Source organism: Meles meles, chromosome 1, assembly GCF_922984935.1.
Source record: "Meles meles chromosome 1, mMelMel3.1 paternal haplotype, whole genome shotgun sequence".
Taxonomy (NCBI): Eukaryota; Metazoa; Chordata; class Mammalia; order Carnivora; family Mustelidae; genus Meles; species Meles meles.
In genome coordinates this window covers 28,705,971-28,732,057 of record NC_060066.1, presented here as the reverse complement: position 1 = coordinate 28,732,057, position 26,087 = coordinate 28,705,971, and the positions used below count along the sequence as shown (strand labels likewise).

The window sequence follows — 26,087 nt, the reverse complement described above, 5'->3', positions numbered from 1 at the left end:
GTCCTATTACCAAAAAATATATCTTTGTTCTAGAGTCACATTTTCTGATTTGGATGGCTGACTTCTTTTGTCAAGAATATCTATCATTAACAGTAAGCCATAGAGCTAGAAAAAATAAAATGATACCCAACTTATTTCATGAAAATTTTATCTACTTCTCTTCTGATATTTCTCTTTGAAGTCAGAACTTCCTGTGCTTATAAGTGCTGTCTTCTTTTCTGTTTTTTGCCAACTGGTTATGAATGCTTTCATTTAGACCAGATGACTTATGCCTATATGGTTAATAGCTCAAAAATTGTAATGTGTTGCTAAATTCTATCTAAGATACATATAGCCTTTTAAGGAATTACCTATGATGATACCCTGAAGTGTCTAAAATGTAAATAAAACCAATTTTGGTGTTTTTTTTTTCTTTGTGATTTGTTTTGAATTCTATTCTAACTCTGTTGCAATGATATTTGGTTATACAGAATGAAACTGTTAAAAATAAAGCATGAATTTGCACTCAATGATAAACTTTTCAGCTTTCACCTAGTAGGAAGTTCTGGGGCTAATGTATTCAGTTTGGGAGAGGAATAAAAATGTTTCCCAGATTTCAGTGAGGTTACATTGAAAAATAATAATATGTTACCATATAATTTTTCCAAATAGACACAAAGTTCACCTTGACGCTACTTTGCACTGTTGGTAATGAAAGATAACTCAGTTTGTATCAGTCATTTTTCACTTCTGTGAGTGCTTAAACATTTATTCAAATATGGCTGCTCTGAATTTCTAATTGAAACTGGTGACAAGTGCCTTCAGCTCTTGCAGTTTAATATTTAAAGTAAGTACTTGTGATTCCCAAACCCTGGCATCCACAGGGCTTACACTTCAGTGACAAATAAAATGTCAACATACCTGTTGAAGAAAAACAAACAGAGGAGAGAGAAATAGACAGAAAATGGCCTCTTAAAACTTCATTTTTAATAACCTGGTATGGCAGTTGAATTTCGTTTGGACCATTATGTATTTTTTTAAAGCATACAAAAGTTTTGATGTTTATAACATTTGAGTAACAATTACCCCATTGATCTTCAGCATTTCTGCACATCTTTTTAGCAAGGCACCGAGTGCTCCTTGTTCTGTACTATATTCTGGAATGTAAGTGTAGAAACCCATCTTGAAAGATACAGTATCTCCTCCTGGAACAAAGGGCAGATATGTGTACTGCCCAGTATATTAAGACAATGCTTTCTTCCAGAACAAAGGGCAAACATGCTTATTGTAAAATATTCTAGTTCCCTAAACTTGAGTTCCTCTATCATAACCCAGCCTACTGCCTGTGTAGCTATCTGATTCACTTAACACAGCCATGTAGCAATTGTGGCTTAGGGAAACAGCACCGGTATGTTGATACTCTAGCTACTGCAATTGCTCTGTGTAAGCTATCTCTACACCCAGTGTGGGGCTTGAACTCACAACCTTGAGATCAGGAGTTTCATGCTCTACCCCTGAGCTAGCCAGGTGCCCCGCTTGCTCTGTGTAATAATCCAACCTCATTTCTGACCCAGGAGTCTTGTGTCTTCTGTCAGTAACCATAAAATTGTGGCAGTCTAACTTATTAGCTTGCAGGTAAGGCAAAATCTCAGACGCTTAATAGTTCTTGACAATAGACTAATTACTACCTAGTAAAGCTGACAACTAAGACATCCTGAAACTCTTAATAGTAGTCACTTTTACTAAATAAATTTGTTTGGTTGCATATTACACAGGCAAGTCTCTGGAAACTTAGGCTTGATTTTGTGATATTGATATACCAGGGCCAAAGAATGCCACAGACATTCTGTTTGGATTAGTTCTGCAAATTTTAGTAGAATTGTAGCTCTTTGGAGGTATTTATTAAGCCTAATTTTATTGCCTATACATACTAGAACTGATGGGCTTCACCAGAAATTCTATTTAGATTTTTTAAATTAGACATTGTTTTTTAGAACAGTTTTAGGTTTACAGCAAAAGTGAGCTGCAGATACAAAGATTTTCCGTATACCCCTGCCCCCCACATATACACACTCTCCCCCACTAGCAACATCCCACACCAGAGTGGTAGTTTTGTTACAGTGGATGACATTGACATGTCAGTATCACCCAAAGTCCATAGTTTACATTACAGTTCACTTTTGGTGTTACAAATTCTATGGGGTTCAGACAAATGTACAATAGCATGTATATATCATTGTAATATCATTCAGAATAATTTGCTGCCCTAAAATTCCTCTGTGCTCTGACTCTTGGATTTGACTAATATTCTTTGAGGAGATTTAATTTAACTATATGTATATATATATAGTAAATTATACTATATATATGTATATATATAGTAAATTAAATCTCCATCCTAAAGGAAATTAGGTCTTAGACATTCTGTGGGAAGACAGACATGTTAAAATCAGAAGAATATCTAAGGAATCAAGTGGTAGCATGAGCCAAGCAAGTCAGGTTTGTGAGGAGCAGTTGGGAGTGTTCACAGAGTGGTGAGAAAGTATGTGTGCTCTAAGTACAAAGCATCAGATACTACTGGGCCAGAGGTAATTGTTTCTGTATAGTAACAAGTCTTTTTAGTTTCAAGAGAAGCCAGAGACCTAGACTTTGGTATAATCTTTTTAAATTTTAGCATGAGAAAATACGGTGTGAACCAAACAAATCTGTGAACCTGATTAGTCCCTTTAGCCACATTTAACAGCTTCTGTTTAAAAAACAAATGCAAAATACTACAATATGTACTATAATGGAGGTATATACAACTGTGTGGTAGTATTGGAAAAGTTACATAAAAAAGATGATCTCTGAAGCAGTCATCCTTGAAAGGATGAATAGGACCACTCCTTAGCATTGCTAAATGAGGCAAAGAAAAAACATATGGAAAGCATGGAAGCTTGAAAACGTTTTCCATGTTTTGGAAACTATTTATGGTTATATGGGGTATAGATAATGGAATGTGGAGAGTGGTAGATGTGCTTTAACAGGTTGGAGGGCCAATTCATGAAAATCCTTGAATGCCATGCTTAAAAGCACATTCTCTAAGTGAGGAGATGATATTACAGCGTTTTGAGTAAGAGTGTGCAGTTCTGGTTTGTATTTTAAGAAATAGCACTGGTTGTTTTGTTGAAGATTAAGTGGAAGTGGAGCCAACTGAAAAACAATTTCCTCTGAAGGAGAAGGGAATGGGAACCAGTATTCAGGTGACTGGATTAGGTTTAGAGAGTAGGAGGAACTAATTCATGCATTTGATATAAAATAAGTTCTTGATATGAAGGGTTTTATTTTGCTTCTGCAGATCTATTTTAAAATTATATTTTATTATGTTTCCTCATGTGTATTAATTAAACTGGTTCTCAGTGGTACACATTAAAGACTTGTTAGAATTAAAGTGGAAAATATGTAAAGATGCTTTTAGTAACATATTTTAAAAGTATTTTCAGAAGTGCTGGTTCTCCAAAGGATGACTTTCTAATATCGTTCAGGTCGTTGGGAATCACCCCCTCTTTTATCTTTACTTTCCTCAATGTCTGCTAGATTCTCAGTTGCCAAATAGTGGCCATTAGCTTCTCCAGGCTAAAAAGCATTCTGCTGTCCTAAAAACCTCAGGGTAAGAATTTGTTTTTCTCAGTAGCACTGAGAGATGATCGGTGTGAATTTTTATTAAACCAACTTGACCCACACATCTACACTTGAAACAAATTCTTCTACTAGAGCTCATATTGATTAGTCCTGGGCCATATGACAGGTTTAAGGTCAGCTGTATTCAAATAACATGGATTTAGATTGGAACCTAGGCCAGATCCCCAAAGAAATAGCAGGAGATTCTTATTAAACAAGAGAAATGATTGTTAAGCAAAACGACGACAACACAAACCTGATGAAAATGTATACCAAAAAAAGAAACAATAACATCTGTTCAATACAAAAACAAAAATTTTAACCAATTGCTTTATGTCAACAGAATTCAATAACACATGGGTTTCACTGAATTTAAGTTTATTTATGTTTTATAACAAAATAAAAAGTTGCTTACCATTTCGATACAACCAAATATTTAACCTGCAAGTTTGCTTAAAATTACTTCATTGTATTAACAATGGAGAATTAATTAAAACTAACAATAATATATATAAAATCCTGTATTACTTGGAATCTGCTTGAAATTTGATGTCATTTACTTTGGAATAATTTATTTAACGCCTTTGAGACTTATAAAGAGAAATAAAGACCTTTGAGACCTGTAAAGAGAAACAAAGACCTGAAAAAGTAACAAGATCTCAGTTTTGACCTAAGAATTCTTATTCATTAGACTGCCAGAGCCAATAGAAGTCTTCCTATATTTGAAAATGTACTTCAAAAATTATTTCTACTTATACTATATATATTCAAAAATTTATGTACCATTATGTAGTATCAGTGACTATGTCGAGTAAAAGGTTGATGAACTAAAAAAAATGGGCTAATATCTGAGGGTAAAAGAGCCTTTTTTAGAAGCTTTCTTAATTCAGAATGTGTTACTGTAATAAATCCTCTGTGGAGTCTGATTAGTGGGCCTGTTCAACATAAAATCTTCCCATAAGTCAATAACCAGTTTGTTTTTGCATTTCACCTTTAATAATAGCCCCACTGACATTTACATAACTATTAAAGTTTATTTTGCTTTTCCCATCTAAGGGTAGAATAATTCCTTAAGTCAAAAACAAGAAATAATATCATCAATTGTATATTTTTAAACATTTGCAACTTGTCTCTTACTGATCTGATTAAATTATATAAAAGAGCCTATTTATAGAAAGTTGATGCTCATAAAAACATGGGACACATTAACGGTGGCAGCCATGATTCCTATTAATCCTGCTTTAAAGCTTCTCTAGAGTGAATCAAGATGTTAGCTCTAAATCGGGAGTTAAGGAACCCATCTTTTCTAATGTGATAGATTTCTATCCTCTTTGTAGTACGGGGTTGAAGCACTACACTACATATATTGTACAAGTTGATTATGTGACTGTTTTTCTAAGAGAACTCTCTGCTTTGCATCATTTTATCCTTATTTTATTACATTATTTATCTTTATTTGTCTTAGTCCTACTGATGACAGAAATTTGCTTAATTCAAGGAGTAACTTAACTATATTTATTGAAAGACTCTAGGAAGTATAATAAAAAAATTTAAAAAATTAAATTTAAAAAATTAAATGTTTTCTTGTCCTCAATAACTTTTAATCTAATCTAATCTAATGCAGGAGAAAAGAGTGTGTGCATGTTGGGTATATAAAAATATACCCAACGTAAGATATATACGTAAGATAGATATTTTATTTTTCATTACTAACATTCTTATTATGTCATGTTAGCTTTTGAGTGAGAGAATAAATGAAAGTTGTAGGAATTAGTAAATAATACCTACTAGCAGGTGATTGTGAGTGGAAGAGTGCAATAGGAATCATCTCTAAAGGAAATACTCTAAAAATTTATAGAAAGTACATCTAGCTAAAACTAAACAGTGAAATAAATTTCCACATGCTGTAGGTTATACAACCCATGATTTTAGGGTTCCAGTTACAAGGTAAATGATTAAAACTAAAAATTTCCAAAGAAATTTTAATGGAGTGTGAATCTTTTTAATGGGCTGAATTGAGGAGATTGGAACACTGCATAGCAGGACATTCTACATATGTGAATGCAACCAATCTGAGGTTTCCTAAATATTCTCTGGGGAGAAATAAAGCTGTGATAGAGTGTTGCCCTTTAATCATTAATGTAATACTTCAAAATGTGCAGGTATTTGGTTTTCTAAGCAATCAATGAATATTTCAGCAGTGGTATAAGAATTTTGCCTCTGGGTGGCTCTTAACAGTGTTTTATGTGACATGATTAGCTATTGTCTCAGAAAAGAGATTAAAAATCACAAGAACGTTGTGGATATTTTCCAGCCCAGTTGGCTTTTAGGCTTTATTCCAAGTGAGGCTTATTTCAAAGGTCTTTGAAAAAAAAAATAAAAAATCACAAAGGCAGAGCCTGTTCTGTAAGGTTTAGCAGTAGTTAAGACTTCATTCTGTGTATTCTGCTCTTTTTGGCTCTAGCCCCAGGATTATTCTGAGGGAAGAGAAAAGACTGATTTTGTGAAGTGGTGAAATTTCAATGATTTTTTTTTTATTACTTGCTTTTTTTTTTCTTTTAACAAAGTTCATATGCATTTTAGCTCTGTTGCAAGTAGCAGTGCACTTCCCTAATGTTTTTTTCCCCTTATGCACATGAAAATATATTAGCATAATATTTTAAGAGTACTTAACCTTCAACACAGAAATTACTTTTTCACTGCAGTTCCCAGCATTTATCATAGAATTTTCAGATCACTTCTCCATTCCTTCTTCCTCAAATGTATCTTAAAATTTTTTTATTGTGCTAAAATACACATAAGGTAAAATTTACTATCTTAACCATTTAAGCGTACAGATCACAGGTATTAAATTCATTTGTAAGGTTGTACTATCATAACCACCTTACATCTCCAGATGGATGCAGAAAAAGATCTTACATAACTAAAACTCTGCATCCAACAAATAACAACTTCCCATTTTCCTCCTTCCCTTAGTTTCTAATAACCCACATTCTACTTTCTCTCCCTCTGTGATTTTGACTACTCCAGGTACTTCATATAAGTGGAATCACATATTATTTGTCTCTTTGGGAATGGCTTATTTCACTTAGCATAATGTCCATAAGTTTCATCCATGTTGTAGTACATGTCAGAATTTTCTTTTTAAGGCTGGATAATATTCCATTGTATATGTATACCATATTTTGTTTATCCACTCATCTATCACCATTTATGTTGTTTCAGTTTCTTGGCTTATCCATTCATCTATTGATGATGGAGCCTTGGATTGCTTCCATAATTTAACTGTTGTGAATAACAGGTCATTTAGATAAATGCCCAGAAGTGGGATTGTTAGATCATATGTTGATTCAATTTTTACATTTTTGAGGTTTTCCACAGGAGCTATATCATTTTACTTTCCTAGCAACAGTGCACAAGGTTCCAAACTCTCCATATACCTGCAACACTTATTATTTTCTGTTTGTTTTTTAATAGTAATTATCCTTATGGGTATGAGGTGGTATCTCATTGTAATTTTTATTTGCATGTCCCTAATGATCAGTGATTTTGAACATTTTTCATGTGCTTATTGGCCATTTGTATACCTTCTTTAGAGAAATGTCTGTTCAGCTCCTTTGTCCACTTTTAAATTGGGTTATTTGTTTCTGTGAAATGAGTTTTAGGAGTTCTCTCTATCATTTGGGTATTAATCCCCTATGACATATATGGTTTTCAAATATTTTCTCTCATTCTGTGAGTTACCCTTTTATTATGTTGATAATATCTTTCGATGCACAAAGTTTTAAAATTTCCATGAGGTCCAGTTTCTGTTCTTTTGTTGCCTGTGCTTTTGGTGTTATTTCCAAGAAACCATTGCCAAATTCAGGGCCATGAAGTTTTTGTCTTATGTTTTAATTTTAAGAGTTTTACAGTTTTAGTTCTTGCATTTAGGCCTTTGATACCTTTTGAGTTAGTTTCTGTTTATGTTTTTAAGTAATGATACAACTTCATTCTTCACATGTGAATATCTGGTTTTCCCAGAACCATTTGTTGAAGGCTGTCTTCTTCCCATTGAACGGTCTTGCACCCTTGTCAAAAATCAGCTGAAACTTTATTTCTGGCATATCTATTCTATATCATTGGTTTATATGTCTGTGTTTATGCCACTACCATTCTCTTTTGATCATTATAGCTTTATTCTTAGTTTTAAAATTAGGAAATGTAAAATCTCCAACTTCTAAATCCACTAGAATTCACTATAGCCAGAGGGTAGGTGCTTGGAACAATTTTCTGTCTCTATCTGCACCTCTGAGATCAGAAGCAGCAATCAGAAATCATAGTACAAATCCCCAATATTTGGAGGATAGTTCCTTTTTGCCCAATTTGGCTTTCACAAGCTGCATGCAAGCTACTCTAGAATGCATGCCTGCCATGAGGATGACAATTGATAGATCGGTAGCTACTACTGTGCTAAGAGGTGAAGTTGACCTAAAGCAACCACACTTTACTGTCCAAGCCTTCTCTTGGAAGTTGTAAGCCTTCAGTAGACCTCAGAGTTCCAAAACAGTTACATCTGACAGATTCTGCCAGTGTAATTGTTGTCTAGGTGGAGAGAGAGTTTCCTAGTACTTCCAACACTATCACCCTGGAATCCTTTCAAATACATCTTTGAGACTGCAATTGGAAGGGCCTCTGTGAAATATGGTAGCAAACAGGTTTCTTTTGATGAAATGAAGTTAAGCTGGTGAGATGGAACAGGCTCAGATTATGTTGTTTCAGTCTCTCCCTTCAGGTGTATCCTGGAGTAAACCTGTGAATAGTTTTCTCACCAAATGGGGATGACAATAGCCCTCGATTCACAGAGACCTTGTGTGTAATAAATAAGATAGTGTTGTAAAGACACTGATACTCAAAAATGGAGGAGCTGTGGCCCCATCTTAAAAGGTATCATCCAGAGAAGAAAATGTTCTTGCGTCCAACTGATTATTTGTAGACAACCCTCATTCCCAGATGAATTCAGACAGCCTAAATCAATTGAATTGCCAGTGACTCCCGGAACACCACCCTCTCAAAAGATGATATTAGAGTTGTGAAAAATGAATGTTCTCCCTTGTGTCCCTTATGTTCTAGTTATACACAGACTAAAAACACAAAACCCTATATTCTAGCTTAAACAGCATTTCTGTAGCTACCTCAATCAAAAATAAACTCAGTGTCATAAGAACCAAGGGAGTTGGAGATAATATTATATTTCATGAAATGAAGTCAAAGTGATTTTCTAAGGTCTAAAAATAGTGAGTTTCTTTTTGGTGTGTCCTCATGGGTTTGCTACAAACTTTGTAAAATGTCAAGACATTACATTGCAGTAGAATAGATTTCCAAACCAGTAAGCACCAAATATACTACACATATGATCTCTTTCATTTCTAAAACAATTTTGTGAAATAAATACAAGAAACACAGGTGAACTATATTACAAAATGTAGAACATATTCAAGTACTGATTTGAAAATCATATGATATCCAATCTTAATAACTAAATTCAAAGGATTTGTTAAAGTCACAAGACAAATGGCAAATTTTACAATGTTTATGAAAGAAAATGTATCTTGAATTTTGTCACTCCAGTCATTACTAGTGTTAGCCTCCCCAAATAATTCTCACTTGATATTTCCCCTAAGAGATTTACAGTGCTTGTACTTCCTCACATATAAGAGTCACTAACCATGATTTTGGGCAGAAAAGCTAAAAAACATTTTGGTGAACTCAAAAGCTTTGGCTTGACTGGGAAGAGCAGAATACTAGGAGAATGTGTTTTCCAAAAATGTTAAAGTTCTGCTGTAAGTGTTCATATTATGGTTATTTTTGACAGATTTCTGGTGAATGCTTCATAGGGAATCAAATGGGGAGAATGTTTATGTTCCTAGTTAGACTCAAAAATTTAAAAATGCTCAGATGATAACACTCAGAAAAATCTTCACACTCTCAAAAATAGGGATAACCTCTAAAGCAAATGAAAACAAAAACAGGAATCAAGAAGACAGTTTTTATCTTAGAGAGTGTGATCCTCTTGCAAATCCTTAGAGACTTGATGCTGCTGTCAGACTTTTAGCTCAGGGAGAAGCGGGTAAAAATAAATGCATTAACTGGATGGAGAATTGAGTTGCTTATGTTCCCACACAGGTAAAAAGCATAGCCCTTACTTAATCTAAAATGGTCAGACCTCATATAATTTGATTCTTTTTTCAAAATGTATAGTTTCATCTTATGAAGTGACAGTTTTTTAATATATTCCTCTTTTTATACCCAATATGCCTGTTGACAATAATAAATACTCCCATGCAGGTACATCAAGGGTGTTGTTGGAACTTGGTTGATTTAAAAGTTAATTCACCCTGAATTACTAGAGTTTGATTTGAACCTTGAAAGATGAGTAGGGGTTTGTCAGATGAACAAAGAGTAAAAAAGATTTACACAGAGGATGTTGTAAATGTTCAGACCTAAAGATACCAACAAGCTGGGTGGGTGTGTAGGAGGACCATATAATTTGTCATCCAAACTGAAATGCATTTGAGAGTAAAAGAGGACACTACCAATTAAAATTACATTACTTTTTGAATGCTAACTGACCCATAAATCTAATTTAATAAGTTGATAGACATACATAGTGATTCTAAAATAATTTTACTTTCAAAGATAATTTTTCTAAAAATTAAGCAATACATCTGTATACTAAAGAATATTTTATTATTATTATTATTATTTTATTTATCTGACAGACAGAGATCACAAGTAGGCAGAGAGGCAGGCAGAGAGAGAGGGGGGAGCAGGCTCCCCGCTGAGCAGAAAGCCCAATGTGGGCTCTATCCCAGGACCCTGGGATCATGACCCGAGCCGAAGGCAGAGGCTTTAACCCACTGAGCCACCCAGGCACCCCCTAAAGAATATTTTAAAATTTTCTCTTCATTATTGATTATTGGAGTATGAAATTCAATAGAAGTAGAATAATTATTTTTGGTGCATCTTAATGACCAAAAAGTTTTTTGTTGTTTCTGTCTCTAGTACCTAGTGTTCTTATTATTTCATAAAATAACCTGCATTTCTAATTGATTGCATCTTATATCTAACACATTTCAAATTGTTGATAATTTAAATGGATTCTTCTAAATAATAGTTAAAAATTTTGAAATATATCAAATGGGCAAGTTTATTTTTTTTTGTAAAAAGTTCCAAGAATTTTAAGACACTTGAATATTCATGTAACCACCAATACGGAGTTAGATGAGTTCTGTCCCCTCAAAAGTACTCTTTGCTTTCCCTTTGTAGTCACACCCTCCCTCTAGTTCTAACTCCTGAGAACCACTGTTGCCCTTTTCTTACTACAGTTTTGTCTCTTTGAAAAAAATACTCTTTCATAGTGCATAAATTCATAGGAAAGATATAAATATTTTACGTGAAATGTTTTCAGGGTTACTATCTTTTTGTCTCCATTGAGAATACCTTTATGTGACATCTTTTTTTAATACAAAATTCTGAAGTTAATCTGTCTGTATGATTTTTTTGATGATTCTAGAAATTTACATGCTGCAAGAGTTGTAGGTTTTTGTAATGTCATATTATCCCAAAGCAGAATGTAAATTTAATCAATAGAAAGTAGGATCCTCAATAAGAGATTCTTCCTACAATTCAAGATATTTCAAAGCACAATTATAGATTTGAAAATTAAGTCCTGTATATACTAGTTGAGTTCTGTCATTTACTTTTCTGTTACTCCCATTCATTGACACATATAAATTTCAAAGTTTTACTATTACCAAAATGGCTTTTAAGAATTACTTAATAATGCTTCAAAAGCCAATATATTTGGGGGCTTCTGGGATAAATGATGGAATAGGAGTAAGCTCACCCCATTCTGTGGATATAACTAGGTAACACCCACGTCAGTGGAAATAACCCAGAAAATGACCTGATGACTGGCAGAACATTCTCTCCAGCTAGATGTAGAGAAGAGGGAAACATGTCAAAGAGGGCAGGAAGGGCAGAATGTGATCAAGAGCTAAACTGACCTCGAAAAGGAAGAACTGTTCCCAGGAAGGAGGGACAGTGTGGGTGTGGGGGAAAGAAACAGACCCTCACACTGGGCATCCAAGGCATGGGGAAACTACAAGGAAGATGAATCCCTGTAACTGTTTTCTTTGAAAACCAGAGGGGCAAAATTTTAAGATTTCTTACAGTCAGTGGGGCTTAACACCTGGGAACTTTAAAAACCAGCAAGCTCAGCTCTAGGAGAGCCCAGAGGGCAAGAGGAAATGGAGTCCCTTTCCTTAAAGGGACAACATAACAAACAACCTTGCTGAGATACAGCACAGAAGTAACAATTTGAAAAATGTCTGGGTTATACAAGAGGGAGATTTGTTTCCAAATCTCAGAGTGTATCCTGGAGAGGCAGAGATTGTTGTGAAACATTTCTAAGAATTAAAGATCTGGATGGTGCCATTTCCCTACCCCATTCCCCAGCTTAGACATGTGGACACCTGTGGGAACCATTGTAGCACCTGCTGCCTAACTTACTGACAACATGCCCTGCCCTTGTGTTCTTCTACAGACATGCCCCCCTCTGGTTAAGCCTCAGCTCCAGGTCCCCTCCCACAAAAGACCTGCATAAACCTTGCTAATACCTTGTGTCCTGTCCCCATGTTTCCCTGGGTACCTGCCCCATCCAACATGCTTTTAGTTAGAGCCCTTTCAAAGCAGTGCCGTGAGCCTAGTAGTATGCAAGCAGTCCCAACAAGGACCAGCACTGCTCTAAAGTGGCTCCTGCTCCATGGAGAGGGGAAGATAACCACACATACCAGTCTGATGACAGCCCCAATGGTGGGCTATGGGCAGATATCTGGTCTGACTACAGACTCTGTCCAATAACACACACTTCTCCAGGGAAAACATGGGGGAAATCACCCTAGAATTTAGTGTTATCACATCTCTGGAAACACTGGGTTTGACTCAATTCAATTCCAAAGCAGCTACAGACTGGACCACTAACAACACAGCGTCCAAACCTGACCAGAAGAGGCAAAGAGCACCATTACGGATGGTTGAACTGAAAGCAAAAGTGCTTCAGTCTTAACAGCAGGGCACATGCAATGCACATAGGTGACAACCCTGAAGCACCAGGTTCTGATAAACAGGAGACACTGCCCTGCAGGGTAATACAGGACCCCTCCTTAATAATGCCACTATTTTAATGAGCAGAAGACATAGCTCACTTTCTTAATACATAGAAACAGGCACAGAGAATTAGACTAAATGAGGAGATAGAAAATTATGTCCCAAATAAAAGAATATGGCAAAACCACAGCAGGAGAGCTAAATGAAGAAAAGTAATATACCTGGTAGAAACTTTAAAATAATGGTCATAAGAATATTCACTGGACTTGAGAAAAGAGTGGAGGACCTCAGTGAAACCCTCAAAGAGTTAGAAAACATTAAAAAAAAAAAGCAGAGATGAAGAACTCAATAACCAAAATGAAATATACACAGTATAAATGGTAGACTAGAGGAAGCAGAGCAGATCAGCAAGTTGGAGGACAAAGTAATGGAAAGCAATCAAGCTGAACAAGTGAAAGAAAAACAATAATACAAAATGAAAATAGACTTAGTGATACCATCAAGTGTAATAACATTTGCCTTACAGGGATCCCAGAAGAAGACAGAAAAGGGGCAGAAAATTTATTTGCGAATTTTACTTGCAGAACTTCCCAAATCTGGGAAAGAAAACAGAAATCCAGATCTAAGAGGTACAGAAAGCCCCAAAGAGAATTGTAAAAGCAGAAAAAGAAGAAAGGAAGTACATGCATGGGAAACTTCCTAAGGTTATCAACTGATTTTTCAGCAGAAACTTTGCAGGCCAGATGAGAGTGGCATGATGTATTCAAATGCTAAAAGAAAAAAAACTGCAGCCAGGATACTCTATCCAGCATTCATAATGGGAGGAAAGATAAAGAGTTTCTCAGACAAACAAAAGTTAAAAGAATTCATGACCATTAAACCAGCCCTATAAGAAATGTTAAAGGGGACTATTTAAGTGGAAAAGAATGACCATAATTGGCAATAAGTACATACCTATCAATAATAACTTTGAATGTAAATCGACCAAATGCTCCAATCAAAAGACATGAGGTAATGGAATGGATAAATAAGCAAGACATATCTATATGCTACTTACAAGAGACTCATTTCAGACCTAAAGACACATGCAGATTGAAAGTGAGGGGATGGAGGCTGTCTGGGTGGCTCAGATGGTTGAGTGTCTGCCTTTGGCTCAGGTCATGATCCCAGGATCCTGGGATCAAGTCCCACATCAGGCTCCCTTTTTCTTAGGGAGCCTGCTTCTCCCTCAGCCTCTTTCTCTGTGTGTGTGTGTGTCTCTCATGAATAAATAAATAAAATCTTGAAAAAAAAAGTGAGGGGATAGAAAAGCATTTTTCATGCAAATGAAGTGAAAAGAACTTGGAGTAGCAATACTTATATTGGACAAAATAGACTTGAAAACAAAGACTGTAGCAAGAGACAAAGAAGGACACTATTCAATCATAAAGGGAACAATCCAACAAGAAGATATAGCAAGAGTAACTATGCACCCAACATGGGAGCACTCAACTACATAAAATAGCTAATAACAAACATAAAAGAAGTAATTGCTAGTAATACAATAATAGTAGGGGACTTTAACACCCCCACTTTCATCAGTGGATAGATAGCCAAACAGAAAATCACAAAAAAATAGTGCCCTTGAATGACAAATTGGACTAGATGGATCTAACAGGTATATTCAGAACACTGCATCCTAAAATAGCAGAATACACATTCTTTTCAGGTACACATGAAACAGTCTCCAGAATAGGTCACATATTAGGACACAAAATAAGTCTAAACAAATTCAAAAAGAGTGGAGTCATACCACGCATCTTTTCCAGTCAATATGCTATGAAACTAGAAATCAACTGCAAGCAAAAATCTAGAAAGAACACAAATGCATGGAGATTAAATAACATGTTACTAAACAATCAATGGGCCAACCTAGAAATCAAAGAAGAAATTAAAAAAATACATGGAGACAAATAAAAATGAAAATGCAAGGTCTAAAATCTTTGGGATGCAGCAAATCTGTTTTAAGAGGGAAGTTTATAGCAATAAAGGCACACATCAAGAAGCAAGAAAGATCTCAAATAATCCAACCTTATGCCTAAATAAGCTAGAAAAAGAACAAAACTCAAAACCAGTAGAAAGAAGGAAATAATAAATACTAGAGCAGAAGTAAACAAATAGGAACAAAAAGAACAATGGAACAGATCAATGAAACCAGGTGGTAGTTCTTTGAAAAGATCAACAAAATTGATAAATCTTTAGCCAGACTCATCAAAAGAAAGTGGGCAGAGAGAGAGAGGGAGGACTCAAACAAAATCAGAAATGAAATGAAAGAGAAGAAATAACAACAGAAACCACAGATATACAAAGGATTATAGGAGCTTATTATGTGAAAAATCATATGCCAACTAATTGGATAACCTAGAAGACATGGGTAAATTCCTAGAAACACATAACCTCCCAAAACGGAATCAGAAAGAAATGGAAATTTGAACAGACTGATTAACAGCAATGAAATTAAATGAAATTAAAGCAATGTTTCCTTTGCTGTGCAAAAGCTTTTGATCTTGATGAAATCACAATAGTTCATTTTTGCCTTTGCTTCCCTTGCCTTTGCCGATGTTCCTAGGAAGATGTTGCTGCAGCTGAGGTCGAAGAGGTTGCTGTCTGTGTTCTCAAGGATTTTGATGGATTCCTTTCTCACATGGAGGTCCTTCATCCATTTTGAGTCTATTTTCGTGTGTGGTGTAAGGAAATGGTCCAATTTCATGTTTCTGCATGTGGCTGTCCAATTTTCCCAGCACCATTTATTGAAGAGGCTGTCTTTTTTCCATTGGACATCAAAAATTCATAACAAAAGTCCAGGACCAGACATCTCACAGGCAAGTTCTACCAAACATTTGAAGAAGAATTAAGACCTAGTCTTTTCAAACTGTTCTAAGAAACAGGAGAGGAAAGAAAGCTTTCAAATTCATTCTATGATGCCAACATTGCCCTGATACCAAAACTAGATAAAGACACTAAAAAAGAGAGAACTACTGGCCAATATCTTTGATGAACATAGGTGTAAAAATGCTCAACAAAATACTAGAAAACCAAATCCAACAATACATTAAAGCTTGATTCACCAGAATCAAGTAGGATTCATTCCTGGGATACAGGGTAGTTAGATATTCACAAATCAATCAACATGATTTATCACATCAACAAGAGAGAAATAAAAACCACATGATCATTTCAATAGATGCAGAAAAAAAATTGAACAAAATACAACATATGTTCATATCCTCTGCCCATTTCTTGATTGGATTGTTTGTTCTTTGGGTGTTGAGTTTACTAAGTTCCTTATAGATTTTGGATATTAGCCCTTTATCTGATATGTCGTTTGCAAATATCTTCTCCCATTCTGTCAGTTGTCTTTTGGTTTTGTTAACTGTTTCCTTTGCTGTGCAAAAGCTTTTGATCTTGATGAAATCACAATAGTTCATTTTTGCCTTTGCTTCCCTTGCCTTTGCCGATGTTCCTAGGAAGATGTTGCTGCAGCTGAGGTCGAAGAGGTTGCTGTCTGTGTTCTCAAGGATTTTGATGGATTCCTTTCTCACATGGAGGTCCTTCATCCATTTTGAGTCTATTTTCGTGTGTGGTGTAAGGAAATGGTCCAATTTCATGTTTCTGCATGTGGCTGTCCAATTTTCCCAGCACCATTTATTGAAGAGGCTTTTTTCCATTGGACATTCTTTCCTGCTTTGTCGAAGATTAGTTGACCATAGAGTTGAGGGTCTATTTCTGGGCTCTCTATTCTGTTCCATTGATCTATGTGTCTGTTTTTGTGCCAGTACCATGCTATCTTGATGATGACAGCTTTGTAATAGAGCTTGAAGTCCGGAATTGTGATGCCACCAACTTTGGCTTTCTTTTTCAATATTCCTTTGGCTATTCGAGGTCTTTTCTGGTTCCATATAAATTTTGGGATTATTTGTTCCATTTCTTTGAAAAAAATGGATGGTATTTTGATAGGGATTGCCTTAAATGTGTAGATTGCTTTAGGTAGCATGGACATTTTCACAATATTTATTCTTCCAATCCAGGAGCATGGAACATTTTTCCATTTCTTTGTGTCTTCCTCAATTTCTTTCATGAGTACTTTCGGCATCAGGGAAATACAAATCAAAACCACAATGAGATATCACCTCACACCAGTCAGAATGGCTAAAATTAACAAGTCAGGAAATGACAGATGCTGGCGAGGATGTGGAGAAAGGGGAACCCTCCTACACTGTTGGTGGGAATGCAAGCTGGTGCAACCACTCTGGAAAACAGCATGGAGGTTCCTCAAAATGTTGAAAATAGAACTACCCTTTGACCCAGCAACTGCACTACTGGGTATTTACCCTAAAGATACAAACGTAGTGATCCGAAGGGGCACGTGCACCCAAATGTTTATAGCAGCAATGTCTACAATAGCCAAACTGTGGAAAGAACCTAGATGTCCATCAACAGATGAATGGATAAAGAAGATGGTATATATACACAGTGGAATACTATGCAGCCATCAAAAGAAATGAAATCTTGCCATTTGCAACAACGTGGATGGAACTAGGGGGTATCATGCTTAGTGAAATAAGTCAATCGGAGAAAGACAACTATCATATGATCTCCCTGATATGAGGTTATGGAGATTTAACATGGGGGGTTAGGGGGATAGGAGAAGAATAAATGAAACAAGATGGGATTGGGAGGGAGACAAACCATAAGTGACACTTAATCGCACAAAACAAACTGGGGGTTGCTGGGGGGAGGTGGGGTTGGGAGAGGGGGAGGGGGTTATGGACATTGGGGAGGGTATGTGCTATGGTGAGCGCTGTGAAATGTGTAAGCCTGGCGATTCACAGACCTGTACTCCTGGGATAAAAATACATTATATGTTTATAAAAAATAATAAATGTTTACATTAAAAAATACAACATCCATTAATGATAAAACCCTCAACACAGTAGGTTTAGAGGGAACATATTTCAACATAATAAAAGTCATATATGAAAAACCCACAGCTAACATACTCAATGGTGAAAAACTGAGAGATTTTCCATTGAGATCAGGGACAAGGATGTCTACTTTCACCACTTTTATTCAAGATAGTATTAGAAGTCATAGACAATAAATAGAAGCAAATGGCATGCAAATTGGGAAGGAAGAAGTAAAACCTTTGCTATTTGCACATGACATGACACAATATATATATTAAAAAAATACAAAACCCTAAAGACTTCACCAAAAAAAAAAAAACCACTAGAACTGATAAATGAATTCAGTAAGATCTCAGAATAAAAAAAATCAATATACAAAATCCCATTGCATTTATATACACTAATATTGAAGCAGCAGAAAGAGAAATTAAGATAACAATCCCATTTACAATTGTACCCCAAATAATAAAATAACTAGGGATAAATTTAACCAAGAAGGTGAAAGGCCTGTACTTTGAAAATGTTAAAACATTGCTGAAAGAAATTAAAAATGACAGAAACAAATGAAAAGATTCCATGTTCATGGATTGGAAGAACAAATACTGTTAAAATGTCCACACTACCCAAAACAATCTACAGATTTATTGTAATCCCTATTAAAATAGCAAGAGCATTTTCACAGAACTAAAACAAATAATTCTAAAATTTGTATGGAACCACAGAATACCCTGAATAGACAAAGCAATCTTGAAAAAGAAGAACAAAACTGTAGGTATCACAATCCCAGATTTCTAGTTATACCACAGAGTTGTAGTGATCAAAAGAGTATGATATTGACACAAAAACAGACACATAGATCAGTGGAACAGAATAAAGAGCCTGGAAATAAACCTACAATTACAGGGTTAATTAATATTCAACAAAGGAGGCAAGAATATGCAATGGGAAAAAGAGTCTCTTCAACAAACAGTGTTAGAAAAACTAGACAGCTGCGTGCAAAAGGATGAAACTGGGATACTTTTATACATCGTACACCATAACAAACTTGAGATGAATTAAGGACCGAACTGTGAGACCTGAAACCATCAAAATCCTGGAAGAGAGCATATTTATCTGACTTTGGCCATCGCAACATTTTTCCAGATATGTATCCTGAGGTGAAGGAAATGAAAAGCAAAAATGAATTATAGGAACCATATTGAAATAAGAAGTGTGGAGCCCGATTTGGGCTCTTTTTTATGACCCTGTGATCATGACCTGAGCTGAAATTAAGAATCAGATGCTTAACCGACTGAGCCACCCAGGCACCCCCAAGAACAAGACTCTCAACTGTAGAGACAAACTGATGATTACCAGAGGGCAGGTGGGTAGGAGGAACGGGTGAAATGGGTGAATGGGTCATGATGAGCTCTGAGTAATGCGTAGAATTATTGAATCACTATATGGTATGCCTGAAACTAACATAACACTGTACATTAACCATACTAGAATTTGTAAAAATGATTTATTTATTTGAGAGAGAGAAAGAGAGCAAGTAAGCATAAGTGGGTGGGGAAGGGGCAGAGGGAGAGAGACAAGCAGACTCTCCACTGATCAGGGAGCCTGACACAGGGCTCAGTCCCAGAATCCTGAGATCATGAACTGAGCCGAGGTCAGACACTTAATTGACTGAGACACTCAGTTGCCCCTGTACTGGATTTTTTGATCACAAGTAGGCAGAGAAACAGGCACTGAGAAAGGGGGAAGCAGGCTCCCCGCTGAGCAGAGAGTCTGATGTGGGGCTCTATCCCAGGACCCTGAGATCATGACCTGAGCTGAAGGCAGAGGCTTAACCCACTGAGCCACCCAGGCGCCCAGTGAAATAATCCTAAAACTGTCTCCATACTGATTTTTAAATTATCTTTAATATTATTAGAAAGATTTTCTTAATTAAATGCTGCTCAAAAATTAAAATAAGAAAAGATAAGATAAAGCATAAGCTATGCAGACAGTGGTGGGATTCTTGATCTATTCACTTGCATTTTTATAATACATTTCTTTGTATTCAAACACTACTACTAAAGTTGATACTATCTGCCAAACTACAGTGGTTGACTAAAGAGTATGAGGCATTTGATGAAATACTTGCTTCAGAATCACATAGTGTGGGGCGCCTGGGTGGTTCCGTGGATTAAAGCCTCTGCCTTCTGCTCAGGTCATGATCCCAGGGTCCTGGGTCCTGGGTTCTGGGATCGAGCCCCACATTGGGCTCTCTGTTCAGCAGGGAGCCTGCTCACCCCCTCTCTCTGCCTGCCTCTCTGGCTATCTGTGATCTCTCTCTCTGTCAAATAAATAAGTAAAATCTTAAAAAAAAAATCACATAGTGTAATTTTGTTTGAAGAATACTTGTTAGAAAACTTGCAGCAGATAATTTTTGATATGTTCTTCCTAGATTATCTGTAGGATTCCATTAAATAATTGCAAGGACTTTAACTGCAAGATACCAAAAGGAGATCACTATGGATATGAAACACATTCTGAGTTTGCACTCAAATGACCTGAGTTCAAGTTCCAGCTCTCAGCCTCAATTTCCTTTTTTATGTGTAACATGGGTGTACCATTGTTGAGTTCACAGGACTGAGGGTTGAAGACCAAAATGCAGTGCTCTGCTTCCAGGGGAGAAATATATCTTGTTATAACACTAATCCTTAAGGAATAATACTTTCTTTGCTCACTGAGTGTTCAGAAATAATTTGTTTAATAATTCCTAAATGATGAATTATCTACATATAGTTAATTTAAGCATGCATATTTCAAATTACATATAACTTTGCATATTCTTTTTTTTTTAAGATTTTATTTATTTATTTGACAGAGAGAGATCACAAGTAGATAGAGAGGCAGGCAGAGAGAGAGAGGGAAGCAGGCTCCCCGCTGAGCAGAAAGCCCGATGCTGTACTCGATCCCAGGACCCCGAGATCATGACCTGAGCCGAAGGCAACGGCTTAACCCACTGAGCCATCCAGGCGCCCCAGCTTTGCATATTCTTTACCTCAACAGTAAATAGCCATTTTGGCAAGTGGAATTTTTGGGGCAACTCTTTTTCATTTTTGCCCTGCTGATTTTCTGTGTTCCGTGCCATTCCTGCGTCAAAGCTGTTGGAAATGGACTTATCTTTGTTCTAGGATTTAAGCTACTTCTATGGTCTTCCTTTCTTTATCAGCATTTTTCTAAATTGCATCTTCCAATTTATGCATTTCTATTGCTCTGGCTCTCACTGTCTCTGATTTGGTCCAGAATAGATTTTTGGGGGGCTGCAGCTTTAAGAATGTTTGTTCTCTTTTAATAGTTATTGTACAAAATGCCTACCCTGAAGCCAGGGGTTACATCCTTCTCTAGCAGGGGAAAGGTCATCTGGATTGTTTTGGAACTTGGCTGTAAGTGAATAGCTTTCAGGTTGGTCACCACCTGAGAAAACTTTCCCTGCTGTGTAGAAGTCATTGACTTTAGGACACTTACTGGGCTGCACAACTCAAAGATTTCTCTAGAATGCGCAGTCTGAGATTTATTGTTTAACTGTTTTGAGCCCAACATGTGCAGGCTATGAAAATATTTTATAATCTTCAGACTTCTCATTATGGAAATTTGTTATGAGTTAGGCACTCTTTCATGTGCTGAGAGATACAGCCAGTTAGAGTAATTATATTATCTAATGTTACAAAAAATACCTTTGGGGGACCTTGAGCTGTTAACATTATCTTTTAATGACTAAATATTAAAGATCTTACAAATGCTTGATATCAGTGGTTCTCAGGGATGGTCCCCGGACCAGACGCATCCTCAACATCACCTAGCAACTTGTCAGAAATGCCTACTGAATTAGAAACTTGAGGGGAGGCAGTGACTCCTTTGGGGGGGGGTTGACTCCCAGCCATGTGTGTTTAACAAGACCTCCGGGTTACTCTGATGTTGCTACAGTTTGAGACACACTGTTTTGTAACATGCCTGTTATAGAGAAATTAAGAAGGAGCTGATGTGGGGAGTAGAGATAGGAGAAATGAGTTTTGATAACATAAGGAGAAAATAAGAAAATGGTACACATTTCCACCACAGAAGGAGAGCAATTGGCAGGAATACTTCAGTTAAGGGACATGAAAAGCCTGGATTTTAGCACCTAAACAGAGGGTATCTGCATAGGGAGAGATATGAACAATGAAAAGAATAAATTTAAGAGCTACTGAAAACTCACTTCACATTGTCGTTATTTGCTCAAAGATGATTGGCGGCTCAGCAGTGCAACACATTGCTATGTCTACCATGTTTGTGGGCACCTCAGTACAGTGCACACTCCAGCAGATGCCGTGGTATCATACAGTCCTTTATCCTGCAATGACTGACATATCCGGTCTGTTGGTTTTGTTCTCCCAGTCAATTCTCCCGATTTTTTTTGTTGGTAGCTTATTACAGTGGAGGTGTCATTTGCAGTAATTCACAGGCCACAGCTAAAAACAAGATGGGATAACATAACTGTCAAGGAGACTTTAACTTGGTTGGTAGAATTCTTCTTCTTTTTTTTTTTTAATATTTTATCTATTTATTTGACAGAGAGAGAGGTCACAAGTAGATAGAGAGGCAGGCAGAGAGAGAGGGAGAAACAGGCTCCCCACTGAGCAGAGAGCCCAATGCGGGGCTCAATCCCAGGACCCTGAGATCATGACCTGAGCCGAAGGCAGAGACTTAAACCACTGAGCCACCCAGGTGCCCCAGAATTATTCTTTGTAGCTCTCCTGAAAGACATTCTGGTCTCCTTGAATGTTTTTTGCCAGTGATCTGTCTTTTGTTGGTGATCTGCTCAGGGAATATAAGTCAGTATAAGTTTTATTTCAGTACTCATGGTGAACATCTTTGTGTAAAGGGTTTCTTTATTCAAGTTGATAAATATTTTCATTATATTCTTGGTTTTTTGGCCAGTTCTTGATGTTTACAGATGTTAGCATACACTATATAGAATTTCCTCTGTGAAGTTCTCATTAACTTATATTAGTGTTCAAACCATTAAGTTTGGATTTAGGATATAAAGGGAAAATAAACCAACCCTTTGTTTCATTTTTGATGGTGTATGCTACATTCAGATCTTTCTCTCCCAAAGGCAAAGCCTGCATGGTCATTTATACATTCATTCTTCTCTAATTACTACTTGTAGGAACTTCCAACTACATTTGCAGATTAAATTATGTTATATTGTTGTTAAATAAAAACAAATCATTCTTCATTTAATTGATGATGCACCTTAGGGACTCTCAATAAATATTAATTAGACCATATTTCATGTAGTTGATTCTCTGAATTAGACACTCTGCATCCAGACAGAACAAATAGTTAGAAGTAATGGTCAGTAGGTTTGCTGTGGAGGGAGTGCCAAGTATGTGCTTGGATACATTAAAAATGAGGTCACACTGAAGAAGTGGTAAGAGTCAAGGGAAGCATCATAAATCTTAAATCATGAATATGGATTTGGGTAAGAGTCAGCGAAATTTGTAAAGTTGCCCTAGTTGGTGAATAAACTGTAATTAAACTGAATATATTTTTCCTTCTCTTAATCTTTCATCTTTCCTTTCTTCTCTTTACTTTTATTTACTTATAATACATACAGATCAATTATAAAAATGCAGTGTATTAACAAGCACTTTGTAAAATTAGAATGTTTAAAAAGTTGCTATAATTTTTATTTGATGGTTTTGTATTCTGAGACAAGTTACTTTATACTTAGGCTTTTTAGTTTTTCCTGTAGTAAAACTTCTGTGAAATTTACTTCAGAAAGGTGATACTTACTCTTCATTCATCATTCAGTAACATTTATTGATTGTCTACCATGTTGTAGGCACTGCAGTGTGCAGTGGTTGCCTATGATCCCCTAATATGCACAAGACACATTTCTAGACACAAAAAGAAAATATATAAGAAGAAGAAGAAGCAGAATAATATCTAAGCCTTCAAAGAACCAAGTATTCTAGAGGTACTTGTATTCTCTCTACAATACGGTGATTGAGAAATACTTATAAACCAATGTTAAAGATTGGAGAATTGAGGCTCAAAGATATTAAGTGACTTTTCTTAAGTAACATCTTTGAGATGGTGGAGGTGGAATACACATCCAGGAAATTTTGCTTTAAAACTTAGAATCTTAGGACGCCTGGGTGGCTCAGTGGGTTAAGCCCCTGCCTTCGGCTCTGGTCATGATCTCAGGGCCCTGGGATTGAGCCCTGCATCGGGCTCTTTGCTCAGTGGGGAGCCTGCTTCCCCATCTCTCTCTGCCTACTTGTGATCTCTCTCTCTGTCAAATAAGTGAATAAAATCTTATAAAAAAATAAAACTTAGAATCTTTTCTTATAAAGATTTTATTTATTTATTTGACAGAGAGAGAGAAAGAGAGAGCAAGAGGCGAGAGAGAGCATAAGTAGGCAGAGCAGCAGGCAGAGGAAGAGGAAGAAGCAGGCTCCCTGCCAAGAAGAGATCCCGATGCAGGGCTCGATCCCAGGACCCCGGGATCATGACCTGAGCCAAAGGTAGATGTTTAACCAACTGAAATACTCAGGTGCCCCTAAAACTTAGGATCTTAAACCTACTGTCAAACTGTCTCACTCTAAATAGATATTATGGAAGTGTGCTTGTAAATTATAAATATGTAGTCTCTTGCATTTATATCCTACTTTATTCTAGGGCTGTTCTACTGTGATGTAAATATAAATAATCAATAGTTCCAGTCCTCTAGTATCTTCCAGTCTCATGGGAAAGATAAATAAGATATAATTGTAGAGTCATGTACAAAGTCCTACAACCTGAAGCTATGGAAAAACATGTAGCCATTTACTAAGGAAAGAGGGAGATAAGCTGAGGCAAAAGTATTCTGGAAACATTGCAATCTATGCAAAGACACAGAACTTGTAGTTCCAGTGTAATAGAGACAATGTTTATTGGGAAATTAGAATCACTTAGGTTAAAAAAAGAAGAATATTTAGCAAGAGAAACAGGTGTTCTAAGGTTATTCTAAGTGTCCATGCAAGAAACTATTATTATCTCCAACTTACAGATGAAGAAATTGACAAATGGAGACATTACCATTCAATTTCTTGGAGCTAATGAAGTCAGCAATAAAAATTTCTTCTAAATCTAAATCTGGTAGTCTTATACCACTCTAAAATCATAGTCAGTTGTGGAAAATTAAACTTTTCAGTATGTGAGGGCAGTGGAGGGCAAACTGAGAAAGCTAGGGAAGAAGTGATAATGAGCAAGTAGTCAAAGAGCCTGGTGATAGGTATTAAGGAGGGCACGGATTGCATGGAGCACTGGCTGTTATACACAAACAATGAATCATGGAACACTATATCAAAAACTAATGATGTTCTGTATGGTGACTAACATAACACATTAAAAAATAATAAATAATAAAAGGCCTCAAGTGACCCCCCCTCCCAGGAGGAAAATAAAACAAAAATGAAAACCCTTATTGGTGAGAAAGGTCAATGTTAAGAAAACAATACTTTTTTAATTACCTCATCTGGGATGTTGTCATGGAAGCTGAAGCTGTAGATATTTTGGAGTGGCTGCTATTGATGACATTCTAGTAAATCATTTAGAAATATTTAAATAACATTGAGGATTAGTGGGAAGTTAGCCAGCATACAGCTTTAGCAGAATAAAGAAATAAGGGGTTGTAGAATGACACAGAAGTAATAACTAACTGGATAAACACTGCATTAGGTTAGTTTAGAAGATAAGTAGATTTAGGAAGCCCATGAATTACCACACCCAGCAACATTAGAAATATCATGTATCTGGAATGAAGAAAGACATTTAGCACTATTTCTTAGTCTCTCTGACCATAAAATTAAGAAATATGAGTTAGGTGATTGTAAGATTATAAGAATAAGTGACTTCTTGGCTTGGTCATAGCCAAGATGTGTTGAATACTAGATTGATTTATTCTGGGTATCTAATTTAGCGACATTGGCTTTCTTCTTCTTTGTGTGTGTGTGTGTGTGTGTGTGTGTGTTTAATAGACAAAACAAAATTTCACCCCAAAGCTTATAGTCCCTCTTCACCTAGATATTTACAAGGCTTTCTTGCACTTCATTTAGGTTTCTGCATCCTTAAGAAGGTGTTCCCTCAGAATTTATTTAAAATAGGTACCTTCGTACTCAGTTCATATTACCATAGTTTATTTTTCTATGTAGAATTTAACAGACTCTGCCACCATATTGTATATTTATTTGTCTCACCAACAAGGGTGAGGACTTTTTAAAATAGAATAACCTTGACACCACAAAAGTGGTGTACTCATTAAATATTTATTGGATCAATGAATATCTGAAT

At 36.2% G+C, this 26,087-nt stretch overlaps 1 non-coding gene across 1 annotated transcript; it reads right to left on the bottom strand.

Moving 5' to 3' along the window:
* Nucleotides 1-1,436: 1,436 nt before the first annotated feature.
* Nucleotides 1,437-1,508, bottom strand: TRNAR-CCU. Its single transcript has one exon. It is a non-coding gene; the product is annotated as a tRNA-Arg (tRNA).
* Nucleotides 1,509-26,087: the final 24,579 nt, after the last annotated feature.